This window comes from Scyliorhinus canicula, chromosome 12 (genome assembly GCF_902713615.1).
Source record: "Scyliorhinus canicula chromosome 12, sScyCan1.1, whole genome shotgun sequence".
Lineage (NCBI taxonomy): Eukaryota > Metazoa > Chordata > Chondrichthyes > Carcharhiniformes > Scyliorhinidae > Scyliorhinus > Scyliorhinus canicula.
Window position 1 is genome coordinate 105,953,360 of NC_052157.1, and position 14,273 is coordinate 105,967,632.

A 14,273-nucleotide genomic window follows, 5' to 3' on the forward strand; every position below is an offset into this window, starting at 1 on the left:
ATTAAGGTGGCCAAGTCCCCAAGACCGGTTGGGATCTATCCCAGGTTACTGAGGGAAGCGAGGGACGAAATAGCTGGGGCATTAACAGATATCTTTGCAGCATCCTTGAACACGGTGAGGTACCGGAGGACTGGAGAATTGCTAATGTTGTCCCTTTGTTTAAGAAGTGTTGCCGGGATAATCCAGGGAATTATAGACCTGTGAGCTTGACGTCAGTGGTAGGCAAACTGTTGGAGAAGATACTGAGGGATAGGATCTATTCATATTTGGAAGAAAATAGACTTATCAGTGATAAGCAGCATGGTTTTGTGCAGGGAAGGTTATATCTTACAAACCTAATAGAATTCTTTGAGGAAGTGACAAAGTTAATTGATGAGGGAAGGGCTGCAGATGTCACATACACGGACTTCAGTAAAGCATTTGATAAAGTTTCCCATGGCAGGTTGATGGAAAAAGTGAAGTCGTATGGGGTTCAGGGTGTACTAGCTAGATGGATAAAGAACTGGCTGGGCAACAGGAGACATAGAACATAGAACATTACAGCGCAGTACAGGCCCTTCGGCCCTCGATATTGCGCCGTCCTGTGAAACCCCTCTAAAGTCCCTCTACACTATTCCCTTGTCATCCATATGCCTATCCAATGACCATTTGAATGCGTTTAGTGTTTACGAGTCCATTACTGTTGCAGGCAGGGCATTCCATGCCCTTACTACTCTCTGAGTAAAGAACCTACCTCTGACATCTGTCCTATATCTATCTCCCCTCAATTTAAAGCTATGTCCCCTCGTGCTGGATATCACCATCCGAGGAAAAAGGCTCTCAATGTCCACCCTATCTAATCCTCTGATCATCTTGTATGCCTCAATTAAGTCACCTCTTAACCTTCTTCTCTCTAACGAAAACAGCCTCAAGTCCTTCAGCCCTTCCTCATAAGATCTTCCCTTATACCAGGCAACATCCTTGTAAATCTCCTCTGTACCCTTTCCAATGCTTCCACATCCTTCCTATAATGTGGCGACCAGAACTGCACGCAATACTCCAAATGCGGCCGCACCAGAGTTTTGTACAACTGCAACATGACCTCATGGCTCCGAAACTCAATTCCTCCACCAATAAAAGCTAACACACCGTACGCCTTCTTAACAACTCTCTCAACCTGGGTGGCAACTTTCAGGGATCTATGGACATGGACACCGAGATCTCTCATCTCGTCCACACTACCAAGAATCTTACCATTAGCCCAGTACTCTGCCTTCCTGTTATTCCTTCTAAAATGAATCACCTCACACTTTTCTGCATTAAACTCCATTTGCCACCTGTCAGCCCAGCTCTGCAGCTTACCTATGTCCCTCTGTAACTTGTAACATCCTTCTGCACTGTCCACAACTCCACCGACAGAGACAGAGACAGAGAGTAGTGGTGGAAGGGAGTGTCTCAAAATGGAGAAAGGTGACTAGTGGTGTTCCACAGGGATCCGTGCTCGGACCACTGTTGTTTGTGATATACATAAATGATCTGGACGAAGATATAGGTGGTCTGATGAGCAAGTTTGCAGATGATACTAAGACTGGTGGAATTGCAGATAGCGAGGAGGACTGTCAGAGAATACAGCAAAATATAGATAGATTGGAGAGTTGGGCAGAGAAATGGCAGATGGAGTTCAATCCAGGCAAATGTGAGGTGATGCATTTTGGAAGATCTAACTCAAGAGCAGACTATATGGTCAATCGAAGAGCCCTGGGGAAAATTGATGTACAGAGAGGTCTGGGAGTTCAGGTCCATTGTACCCTCAAGGTGGCAACGCAGGTCGATAGAGTGGACAAGAAGGCATACAGCATGCTTGCCTTCATCGGACGGGGTATTGAGTACAAGAGTTGGCAGGACATGTTACAGTTGTATAGAACTTTGGTTAGGCCACATTTGGAATACTGCGTGCAGTTCTGGTCGCCACATTACCAGAAGGATGTGGATGCTTTAGAGAGAGTGCAGAGGAGGTTCACCAGGATGTTGCCTGGTATGGAGAGTGCTAGCTATGAAGAAAGGTTGAGTAGATTAGGATTGTCTTTGTTGGAAAGACGGAGGTTGTGGGGGGACCTGATTGAGGTCTACTGAATTATGAGAGGTATGGACAGGGTGGATAGCAACAAGCTTTTTCCAAGAGTGGGGTATCAATTACAAGGGGTCACGATTTCAAGGTGAGAGGGGGAAAGTTTAAGGGCGATGTGCGTGGAAAGTTTTTTACGCAGAGGGTGGTGGGTGCCTGGAACGCTTTGCCAGCGGAGGTGGTAGAGGCGGGTATGATAGCATCATTTAAGATGCATCTGGACAGATATATGAACGGGCGGGGAACAGAGAGAAGTAGATCCTTGGAAAATAGGCGATAGGTTTAGATAAAGGATCTGGATCGGCGCAGGCTGGGAGGGCCGAAGGGCCTGCTCCTGTGCTGTAATTTTCTTTTTTCTTTGTGAAGCTACAGGGCTAACCCACTGAGCCACCATGCTGCCCCCGATACAGTTTGAAGTAGTGCGGTATTATCATAAATGTAAGAACTGCATGCATTAATAAAATGTCTAGATCACCCACTAGAGGGAACAAGAGTTACAAGTATATAAGACACTGATGCTAAGTCTTGTGGGAGTTAGAAGGTGGTAGAAGATGGTGAGGCATAGGAGCAGTTATATATTGAGAATTATGTAGTTAGAGATTAATATAGTAACCTTGTACCTTAGGAATGTGTACAAATCTTATTTAGTAGTGTTAATAAATTAGTTTTGTTTGTTAACAAAGCTTGGTGTTCTTTGTTCAACACTACGCATCCAAGCCTTCTTGGTAAAGCAAAGCAGAGTACACCCCAAGTAGTACATAGGGTGCACTTGACCAGGGCACACATGAATGAGTTCTTCCCCAGGATGGAGCACAGGTGTGAGCGGTGTTTAAGGGGGCCACGAACCGCTCACACATGTTCTGGTCCTTCCTTGGGTTCTGGATATTGTTTTTTTGAGACCATGTCGGAGGCTGTTGGGGTCAAGCTCGAGCTGTGTCCACTGGTGACGATTGTTGGGATGTCAGACTCTCCGGAGCTTCTTGGTGGGAAGAAGCTGGGGGGGGGGGGGGTGCGTGGTGGGGAGAAGGTTAATGTCTTGGTCTTTGCCTCCCTGGTGGCCTGGAGATGGGTCCTGCCCAAGGCCTCGGCATGTTTGGGTGACTTGGCAGAATTCCTGAGATTGAAAAAAATAAAGTATGCCTTGAGAGGTTCAGAGGAATGGTACTATTCCAGGTGGAAGCCAATCATCACGTTCTTTCAGGACATGTTCATGGCCAGCAGCTGGCGGGAGGAGGGGGGGGGGGGGGGGGGGGGGGGGGGGCTAGGAAGGGAAGCGAAGAGGGAAGGGGAGAGTTTGGTTGGGGAGGGGGGTTAGGGTAATTACTGTTACTTTATCAAATTCTGGGGCTGGTTTAGCACAGGGCTAAATCACTGGCTTTTAAAGCAGACCAAGGCAGGCCAGCAGCATGGTTCAATTCCCGTACCAGCCTCCCCGAACAGGCGCCGGAATGTGGCGACTAGGGGCTTTTCACAGTAACTTCATTTGAAGTCTACTTGTGACAATAAGCGATTTTCATTTCATTTCATTTTCATTTCTTACATTTGCCAATTTTATTTTAACAAAGTTTGGAATAAAATATATATTTTTTCAAAAATATATATTTTATCTCTGCCATATAAAATGGAGGCAGCTCAGAAAGTAACAGGCACTAGACCCTTTATCCAGTCTGCCAAAATCTGGGAGACTGAAAAACCAGCTACGTTTGAAGCTGACAATTTGAATTAAACCCTTTTGTTCTTTATACGTTATTTTTATGTATTTCAAATACGCTGGGCCTAAAATCTGTAAAAGGAAATCTCCAAACCCGGCTGGTTCCAAGCTTCTCGGATATGGGGTCCGGTACCTGAACTAACATTTGAGAGTCAGTCATTAATATTAGAAGCTAACTATAATTACAAAGGTGCTGGAAGCTTCAATAGCTGAACATTGAAAGCATTTACAAAACTTGGCAGATCTTTTCTAAAAGAGGAGCACGATTGTGATCATTATAAATCAGTATTTCATTAAATGTCTATCTGGCTTGTGTGGTGAATGTAATATATGAATGTATATATACTAATTCACACTGTTATTGTAAGCGCAGTAGCGCCATCCTACCACTAGGGGGAGTAGCGCTGGGAGCACTTAGGAAATTGTACTGGGCTCCACCTTTGGTTCCGCCCACGACTCCTCCCCCTAGTGCAGCTGTATAAGTATCCGTGTCCAGAGTCAGCCTGGGTCACTACGAGTTCATCGACAGGTAACAGGCTGGCTCTGAAGTAAGTCGATTAAAGCCTAGATTCACATCGGAAACACGTGTCTGGTGAATTGATGGTTCCATCAGCTTGCAAATAGAGGCAAGAATCAGATGGGTTTGATTGTAACTATCAGCCTCCTTGGTCAACCACAGAAATGGTTTATTTGACGCTGCCATCAATGCTGACTCCAATGTCAAATAAAGCACAGATATAATAACGTACTTTTATTGTAGCTTTATTATGAAAGTTCATACACATGAACCAGTTGCAAGCTCCTGTTTTGTTTTCTAGTTATAACAGCAATATTTTGGCTATGGTTCCTGCTATTTTTTCTTCACGGTATGAAAAATAATGGGTGGGATTTTGCGTTCCCGTTTTCAGCAGGTGTCAATGGAGTCGGGGTGGGGCAAAATATCACGGGAGCCAAGAAAAGGGGATTTACCATGGTGAGGTGTCCTACAGTGAATGTCCCCTGTTCCCTCCATTGGCGTAATGGGGTTCCCACTGAGAAAGGTGGGGAAATTCATGATTATGTGATTAGCGGGTCATCCGACTGGAACCCCTGCCCCCCCCCCCCCCCCCCCCCCCCCCCCCCCCCCCCCCCACGCCCACCAGTGCCTGATCCTCTGCCCCCCAGCATTGTGACATCAAGCAGGGGGGGTGGTGTACAAGAGATTTTTAAAAATGGTAAATTGGCCGCTTCACTTCTGAAGGGGAGTCAAGAGGTAAGTTGGCAGGGAGCTGAGTCAGCGGGTCCATGTAGAGAATGAATGAGAGCAGGATGGTACAAATAGGGTTCAAAAAGTGAGGTTTAACACAGTGGTTTAATCCTTACATAAGTGCTCGCTATCTACAATTGCCTAACAACACCAGTGCCCACTTGATGCAACTAAACTCTCTTCAACCTCTTAACCAAGCCTCTCTGTCTCGGTGTCCGCCCAGGATTCCACAGCAGAGGTGGAGACAGGCTTCTGTCTTCCACACCCTGATGTCTGAGATGACTATGGCGGGTAGTCGTCTGTTGTGCCATGGCCCACCACCTGGTGTGTCTTCAGGGTGCTGCGGTGCGGCAGTGTCACGCTCCTCGATTTGTGAAGCTGGAGCTGGAACAATGAGAGAAGGACGGGAGTCAGATAGGTCAACCACTCCCAGAGCCTCTGAGAGGAAGGCCCCAGGCTACGGACCAGCCTCTCCTCCTCCCTCAGGGTGCCCAAAGGCCCCTGGCTTCCCCCGTGGGATAGAATGGCAGCTGGAGTGAGGTGCGGAAGCCCCGCCTTCAACTGGTGCAGGGATCCGCAGATGCCCACAACTCCCTGCACCATGGATTTCGGACTGTCCACTATGGAGCTGATCTCCATCACGTCCGCCACCCTCACATTATTGACCTGGCTCCCTCAGAGTGCCAGCACAACCACCAGACAAAAGGTGTTGGGGCTCCTCCAATTGGCCTTGTAATCCGAGGAATGATGTGGCCGTCCCTTCCTGATGTTCCCTCTGGAACTCCAGCAACTGAGTGATGATGGGCCCAAAGGCACGTCACCTGACTAGTGCTCAGTCCTGATATCCAATTGTCCTCGAAGAGCCTGATTACTGGGATGTCCTTGCCTCCGCCTTGTGTGGATCAGAAAAGGTTTGTTTGTTTGTTGCTGGTTTGTGACCCTTGAGCCCACTCTACGACAAAGCCCCACCGAGGTGTGTGTCTTGGCGCTGGTGGATGTTGTGGCTGAAAGCTGTAACGCATCACCAAGGTGCATGCCTGTGAATTTGTCGGGACTGCTCGCCGGGATGCTCTCTGCCGCCAGGCCCGAAGGGGGTTCTGGCTGCTCCCTCGCTGTGCCTGCAAGACAAGGGAGATGGAATGAGTGCATGGAAGCGGAATAAGGATATAAGAGATGGAACTCACGTGAGTTTCCCAACATGGATGATGGGGTTCTGGGTCCTCACTTCTATTCCTCAATTCCACCTCCCCCTTGGCCCAAGGGCAGGTCTGTCCCTCCTCGCCAGGTAGTGCAGCTCGACCCTCAAACTCCATCAGCAGGTTCAACCCGGCCATGCAGTCTGCCAGACTGTTCTCTCCTGGCGGTTGTGAGGCAGCATTTCCTGCAAGGGATGAGGAGAGTGTAAACAGGCCATGTGACAGATCTCAGTGGCTGGTTTAGCACACTGGGCTAAATCGCTGGCTTTTCAAGCAGATGAAGGCAGGCCAGCAGCACGGTTCAATTCCCGTAACAGCCTCCCCGAACAGGCGCCGGAATGTGGCGACTAGGGGCTTGTCACAGTAACTTCATTGAAGCCTACTCGTGACAATAAGCGATTTTCATTTTCATTTTCATTTTTCATTTTCATCTGCGTCTGTGAGTGGGTGAGCCGACATTGATGAGAACAGTGACTTACCCTGACTGAGTGGGAGAGGTCATTCATCCTCTTCCTGCACTGCACTTGAAAATGCCATGAACAAGTGCAGAAAGTAATCAAGAAGGCTAATGGAATGCTGGCCTTTATATCTAGAGGACTGGAGTGTAAGGATGCAGGGGCTATGCTGCATCTATACAAAACCCTTACTAGAAACACAGAATCATAGAATCCCTACAGTGCAGAAGGAGGCCATTCGGCCCATAGAGTCGGCACCAATCTTTCAAATGAGCACTCTGCCCATTTACGAGGGGCCACTCCACCCTATCCCTATTCCCATAGCCTAACCTGCACGTCTCTGGACATGAAGGGGCAATTTATCATGGCCAATCCACCTAACCTGCACATCTTTGGACTGTGAGAGGAAACCGGAGCACCCGGGGGAAACCCACGGAGACATGGGAGAACGTGCAGACTCCACACAGAGAGTCAAACTCCACACAGAGAGTCACCTGAGGCCGGAATTGAACCCGGGTCCCTGGCACTGTGAGGCAGCAGTGCTAACCACTGTGCCACCGTGACACCCCACCGGCAGTACTGTTAGCCGTTCTGGGCACCACACCTTAGGAAGGATATTTTGGAAGGAGTGCAACGTAGGTTTACAAGAATGAGACCTGGGCTTCAGGGGTTATAAGGAGAGATTATTCAAATCAGGCCTGTTTTCTCGAGGATTTAGAAAGTTGAGGGGTGATCTGATCGGTCTTCAAGATATTACCAGGAAGAGACAGGATAGATCAATATAAACTATTCCCACTGGTTAGAGATTCTAAAACTAGGGGGCATAGCCTAAAAATGAGGACCAAACCATTCCGGAGAGATATTGGGAAGCACTTCTTCACACAAAGAGCGGTAGAGGTTTGGAACTCTCTCCCACAAACATCAATTGACACGAGGTCAAGTTGTTAATTTTAAACCTGAGATAGATGCATTTTTGTTCAGCAAAGGTTTTAAGGGAAATGGGCCAAAGGCAGCATGTGGAGTTAGGTCATAGATTAGCCATGATATCATTGAAATGGCGGAGCATGTTCGATGAGCTGAATGGCTTACTCCTTTTCCAATGTTCCTGATGCGACCATCAATTCACACGAAACTAGGAGTAGAAGTAAACTGTGGCTTTAATCAACTAGAACAGTGCCTGCCTGCGACTGGTCCTTCGACAGGGCGACTGCTCTTTATACCTCCCCTCAAGTGGTGGAGTCAGGGGCGGAGCCTACACAGGCCCCAGCATGCTACATTATAGCAGTACCATACCATGGTCCATAGGTGGAGCCCACATGGGCAACAGCGTAATACAGATAATCATATGGTGAATTGTTATAGCAATACATTCGCCACAGTTCCTATGACCTTCCATGCGGGGAATTGGCACTTACCAATGCTGCCACCATCGCCCATGCTGGGTTGGTGCCCTTGCTGATGCCAGTGAGCAATATCCCAGTTTTTTGGCTTAACTTGACACCTTGCCAAAATTTTGGAAAATTCCACCCAATATTCTGAGCAAAATTAGTTAAAAATTGGAATCACTGCTGAAAATTTCTTTTTTAAAATTAGTCCTCACCATGTGTGTCAAGTGACCCTGACATTTATTGTCCTTCCCTAGCTTCTCTGAGAAAGTCATGATAGATCTTCTCTGCAAGATGTTGCCCTTGTAATGGTCATACCATTACAAGGATATTAGTTAAGGAATTACATGGCTGTGACTTGGTTGCAACAATGGAGTGGTGGTATATATCAAAGTCCGGATGGTGTGCCATTTGGAAGAGAACCTGCAGATGATGAGAACCCCATGTAATGGCTACACTTCTTCTTCTTTGCTGTGGAGGCTACAGGAGAGAGCTGCTGTTGAAGTCCTTTGGCAGATTCTGCAATGTATCTTGTCAATAGTATTTACTGTCACCATATTTTGCCAATCATTAGATGAGTAGATATTGAACCCAGTGGCAGAGACATTGATCAAGAAAACTGCTTTGTCTAGGGTGATGTCGATCGAGTTCCTGGAATGTTGTTGGGGCTGTTCCCATCTGGGAAATTGATGCATCCTCTTTCATAGCCTGCTGATTTAGTGGATGGTGGAGAGATGTTTGGAGACTGGGGTGTGAGCTACTTGTCACAGTTTGCCCAGTCTTTTGTATCCATTGTGTTGAAACGGGCAAGTCTGTTTGGAGGCTATTGATTGTGAATGAGAAATGGCTGGGGTTCTCTTGTTTGAAATGGTTATTACCTGGAACCTAGGTGGTGTGAATTTTACTAGCTACTTGTCAGCCCAAGCCTGGATCTTATCCACAACCTACTGTACACAGAATTGGGCATTACTGCACAGGTTGTAAATAGAGTTCGACACTGCAATCATCATTGAACATCCCCACTCCTGTCATGTTGGAAAAGGAAAGGGGTGGAATTCTCCACCGGCAGGATCTTCCGCACCCAAGCCTGTGAGTTTCCTGACGGAGTGAGGTGGCCACAATGGGAAATCCCATTGGCCGGCTTCCGGAACGGAGGATCCTGCTGCCAGTGAGGGCGTGCCGTGCTGGAAAACGTGGCTGGTTGACCGGAGAATCCCGCCCAGGGCCTTTGATGAAATAACCGAAGGAGGTTGGGATGAGGATTCTTCCCAAACCACTCCTGAAGACAGGTTGTGATGATTGGTCTCTTAACAGTCACAACTGCATTTTTTTCATCAAGCCAAACTCCAGCCACTGGACCTTTTGACCTACATTAGCCACTGGACCTTTTGACCTACATTGACCTCAGTTGTGTGAGGACTCTGTGGTAATGTGGTCACATCCCCTTGATGTCAAAGGATGTTAATTTTGTCTCTTTAATGATGTTCAGCACTTGCATCCATGTCTAAATGAAAGCTACCTTCTAAAATTTTGAAGAGACTGGTTGCCCCGTGTACTAAAGTTGCAAAACAAGAGAACAACAAAAACACAACATACGTTTAAATAGCATCTTTAACATAGGAAAGCAGACCAAGGTACTTTGGTCATATAAGGAAATATTAAATGTTTGCTAAAAAGGGTAGGTTTGAAAAAGCATTAAAGGATGACGGAGGGACATTGAGGAAGCGGTTGCTGGGCTTCAGGCTCAGGTAGCTGAAAGAATGGCTGCCAACGGTGGAACAATTAAAATCAGGGGCTGGATTCTCCGTTATTTGGACTATGTCCCCACGCCGGCATCAAAACTGTGGACTTTCACGCCAGAGAAACTGGTGTGAAAGGGCAACATATTCTCAGCCCTGCAGAGGGCTAGCAGGGACCCATCATAAATCTAGCAGTTTTTGCTGCAGATATGGGCCCCTGCGCTTCCGGGTCGGAGGTCGCCCATGCGCATGGCGGTGGCCTCCAGCGGCCCCGCCGTGCTCCATGGGGGACTCAGACTGCGGAGCTGGACACTAAAAATAGACCCCCTGATCGGCCGCGCACCCGACCCTGACCTCCTGCCCAAACATTGCCCGGCTGCAATCGGCCTGCCCCCGACCAGGGCAGCCGCGGACAGAGTCCGCAGCCACCACACTAATTTCCCGACCAGCTGGACCACATTAGATCCATGCCGTCAGGACTTCGGCTGGTCGGGGCTGGAGAATGTTGGACGGGTCTCCAACGATGGCCCCAGGTAGGTGCGAGGCAGCCCGGCGTGCACTCTGAGTACGCCGCTTCTCAGGGCCTGCAGAATAGGGGAACCAGTGCAGGTCCCAATTCCCTGTGGGCAAATGGATTCTCCGTCCCGGAGCCAGCCGCAATTTCAGCATCGGGCTGCGGAGAATCCAGCCCCAGGGATGTGAAAAGGCCAGGGTTGGAGCAGCCTATGTATCTCGGAGGGTTGGAGCAGGAGACGGAGGTTACCCCTGATCTAGACAATCAGTGCAACAGATTATGGAGAGTAAAGGAGCTGAGGGAGATGGTGATGATGTGGAGCTGGGTGCACATGTGGGACCAAATGGGCGGGATTCTCTGACCCGCCATGCCAGTTTCCTGGTCAGGCGCGCTCCCGCCGGCAGCGGGATTCTACGTGCAGCCGGCCAATGGGGTTTCCCATTGTGGGCAGCCCCATGCCGTCAGGGATTGGGAGAAGGTGAGGCCATGGAAGGATTTGAAAACAAGGGTGAGAATTTTTAAATGGAAGTCTTGTTCAGTAGGGAGCCAGTGTTGATAGTTGAACAGGACATTATGTGAGTCCGAGCATGGGCAGCAGTTTTGGAGGGCAGAGTTAGGGAAGTTTGAAGATGGGAAGTGGTTTAGGAGTCCACTGGAACCGTCAAGTGTCGAAGGAAACATGGATGAGGGTTTCAGCAGCGGACGAGCTGAGGCAGAGATGGAATTTGCCGATGTTAGAGGTAGAATTGGACCTGGATATTGGCAGAAGGTCACCTTGGTCTCAAACGTGGCACCAAGGGTGCAAGCCACCAGGTTCAGCCTCCGACGGTTTCCAGGGAGAATGATCGAGTGGGTGGCTACTGAGTAGAGTTTGTGGCGGGGCCTGGTGGCTTTGGTCTTCCCAATGCTAGGAGGAAATTTCTGTTCATCAGGGGCGGGATTCTCCGACCCTCTGCCGGGTCGGAGAATCCCTGGGGGGGCGGCGTGAGTCCCGCCCCACCACTCCAACACTGGCTGCCGTATTCTCTGGCCCCGGTTTTCGGGCAGGGGCGAGGATCTCACCAGGCCGGTCGGGGGCCGTTGGCAGCGGCCCTCCCCGGCAATTCTCCGAGCCCCGGTGGGCCGAGCGGCCGTCGGTTTCTGGCCAGTCCCGCCGGCGTGGATTGAACATGGTCCCACACGGCGGGACCTGGCAGGTAGGTTGGCTGGTGCGGTCCTCGGGGGCGTGGGGGGGATCCGACCCCAGGGGGGCCCCCACACAGTGGCCTGGCCCACGATCGGGACCCACCGATCTGCGGGCAGGCCTGTGCCGTGGAAGCACTTCTTCCTTCCGCACCGGCCCCTGTCGGGCTCCGCCATGGCCGGCGCGGAGAAGACACCCCCCCTGCGCATGCACCAGAATACGCCAGCCGGTCTGCGCATGCGCTGAACCACGGCGGGTGTTCTGTGCATGCATTAACTTGCACAGTCCCTTCGGTGCCAACTGGCGCAGCGCCAACCCCTCCACTGCCGGCCTAGCCCCCGGAAGTGCGGAGAATTCCGCTCCTTCTGGTTAGCCCGACGCCAGAGTGGTTCGCGCCGTTCTTGGCGCCGGCATCGGGCCACTTCACCGATTGCGTGAATCCCGCCCATGATCTAGATCATCAGAGCAACAAATTATAGAGAGTAAATGTTCTGAGGGAGATGGTGATGATGTAGAGCTGGGTGCACATGTGGGACCTAATGGGCGGGATTCTCTGACCCATCACGCCAGTTTCCTGGTGCAGTGCGCCCCCGCTGGCAGCGGGATTCTACGTCCAATGGGGTTTCCCATTGTGGGCAGGCCTCATGACGTCAGGAAATCCCCGGCGCAATAGAGACTCCCGACAGCGGAGAATCCAGCCTAATATTTTGTCAGATGACATTGCCAAGGGGTAGGATGTTGATAAGAATTAGGAGGGGACCAAGGGGGACACTATAGGAAATGGTATGGAAGCAGGGAGAGAAGCCATTGCAGCTGATTCTCTCGCTACGGTTAGTTGGTTAAGAATGGAACAAAGCAAATGCTGAATAAATCATTGAACTAATTTACCTCTTTATCAAATATTCTTTGAATAGTTAATATGTCTAAAAATATCTGGTCAAACTCAGCACATTTTAAAAATGCAGCAATTTTAGTTGGAACATCAATTCCAACCTAAGCACAGTCCTTGCTGCAATCTTATTTTACACAATTGTCTCGGAGACGTCCAAACATAGGAACACAAGAACTCGGAGCTACTATCATGGCTGATCTCCTCTTGGCCTCAGCTCCACTTTCCTGCCCCTTCTCCATTGCCCTTCAACCCATTGCTAATTAAAAATCTGTCAATCTCCTTAAACTGACTCAATGTCCCAGCATCCACTGCACTCTGGGGTAGCGAATTCCATAGGTTCATGACCCTTTGGGAGAAAGTAGTTTCCCCTCATTTCTTGTTGTAGGTCGGCTACCCCTTATCCTAAAACTATGACCTCTCATTCTAGATTGCCCCACAAGAGGAAACATCCGCTCTATGCCTACTTTGTCAATACCACCTCCTGCCCCAAGCCTACAGACCCCAGCCGACACATTAATGGGATGGGCGTTGCACAAAGCAGCTGATGGCCCACTAGGTGCTGGCACACCCCCATGCTCCCATCCGAGGTGTTGCCCCACTGCAGGGGGGGCCATGGAGCTCACCCCGACCGACGCATGCACCGTGGGTGTCGGCACCCTCCCTGGTACACTGCCCCTCGCAGGACAGACGTCCATTAGTGAGACTATCAGCTAACCCACCTTGCCAGGATCGCCGGCTGTCACCAAGCCCTGTCTGCCCACTGCACCCCTGCCCTCATCCAACCTTCCCCCAGACAGGTACTCACAACCAGTGCACCCACAAAGAGCCCTCAGTTCACTGCAGCCACAGGCCCAACAGGTGCCCACTCCCCTGGATGTGCCTCAACCTGCACGCATGCCACCAAGCATGGCCTCGGTCAGTGGCGCACTTCGCCCACCCCCCGCTCTCCACACCCCCGTCACACGTGGGCACCACCCGAGGAAGTCCCCCACAATAGACTCCACAGGAGAGCGCATATCAGGCACCGCAGAGTGTACTGTTGGCATGGGTAGCGCCAGCCACCGGTACCCTTGACATCACGGACGGATGCCGCAGTTAGAGACCCCAGGTGCCAGGCAGCAATGGGGCCAGGGGTGCAGTGTGGAGGACAAAGAGTCAGGGAGAGTGGCCGGGGGTCGGGGTGGGAATGGGGGAGGGGGGGGGACAAGCCAGGGCAGGGCTGTAGTGCAGACCAGGGCCACCGTGTAGCCCCTTAGACCTGGATGGGCACGGGGTACTCACCATGTCTGCCCTTCGACCCCTGCAGACAATGGATTTCAGTATCCAACCAGGAGTGGTTGGCATCTGACTGGTTGCTGAAGCCCTGGCGGACGCACTGCGGCTGCACGAGCAGGAGTTGTTCAGAGAGGGCCACCCAGAGGAGCAGGTACCAGCCAGTGAGGATGGAGAGCCGGCCGCGCAAGAGACTGAGGAGGAGGTGGAACGGAGACATCACAATAGGCCTCCTGTATATCGGCAACACCTGTCGTTCGAAGACCTGCCGAACAGGGCGCCAAAGCTTTTGGCTGACCAGGTGGACCGTACGGCATATCTGCCACATCATGGAGCACCAGGAGCCGCGAGGGTATGGGGGAAGATACCCACTCCTAGTGGCCGTCAAGGTGATGGTTACCCTGAAATTCTCACCACTGCGTCCTTCCAGGTGCCAAGTGGGAACTGTCTGGGATCTCACAGACCTCCGTGCACAGGTGCGTCCGTGCCGTAATGGAGACCCTGTATGCCCCGGCAGCAATATACATCCACCTGGATATGGACCAGGCCCACTAGGTTGCCCGGGCAGCGGGACTT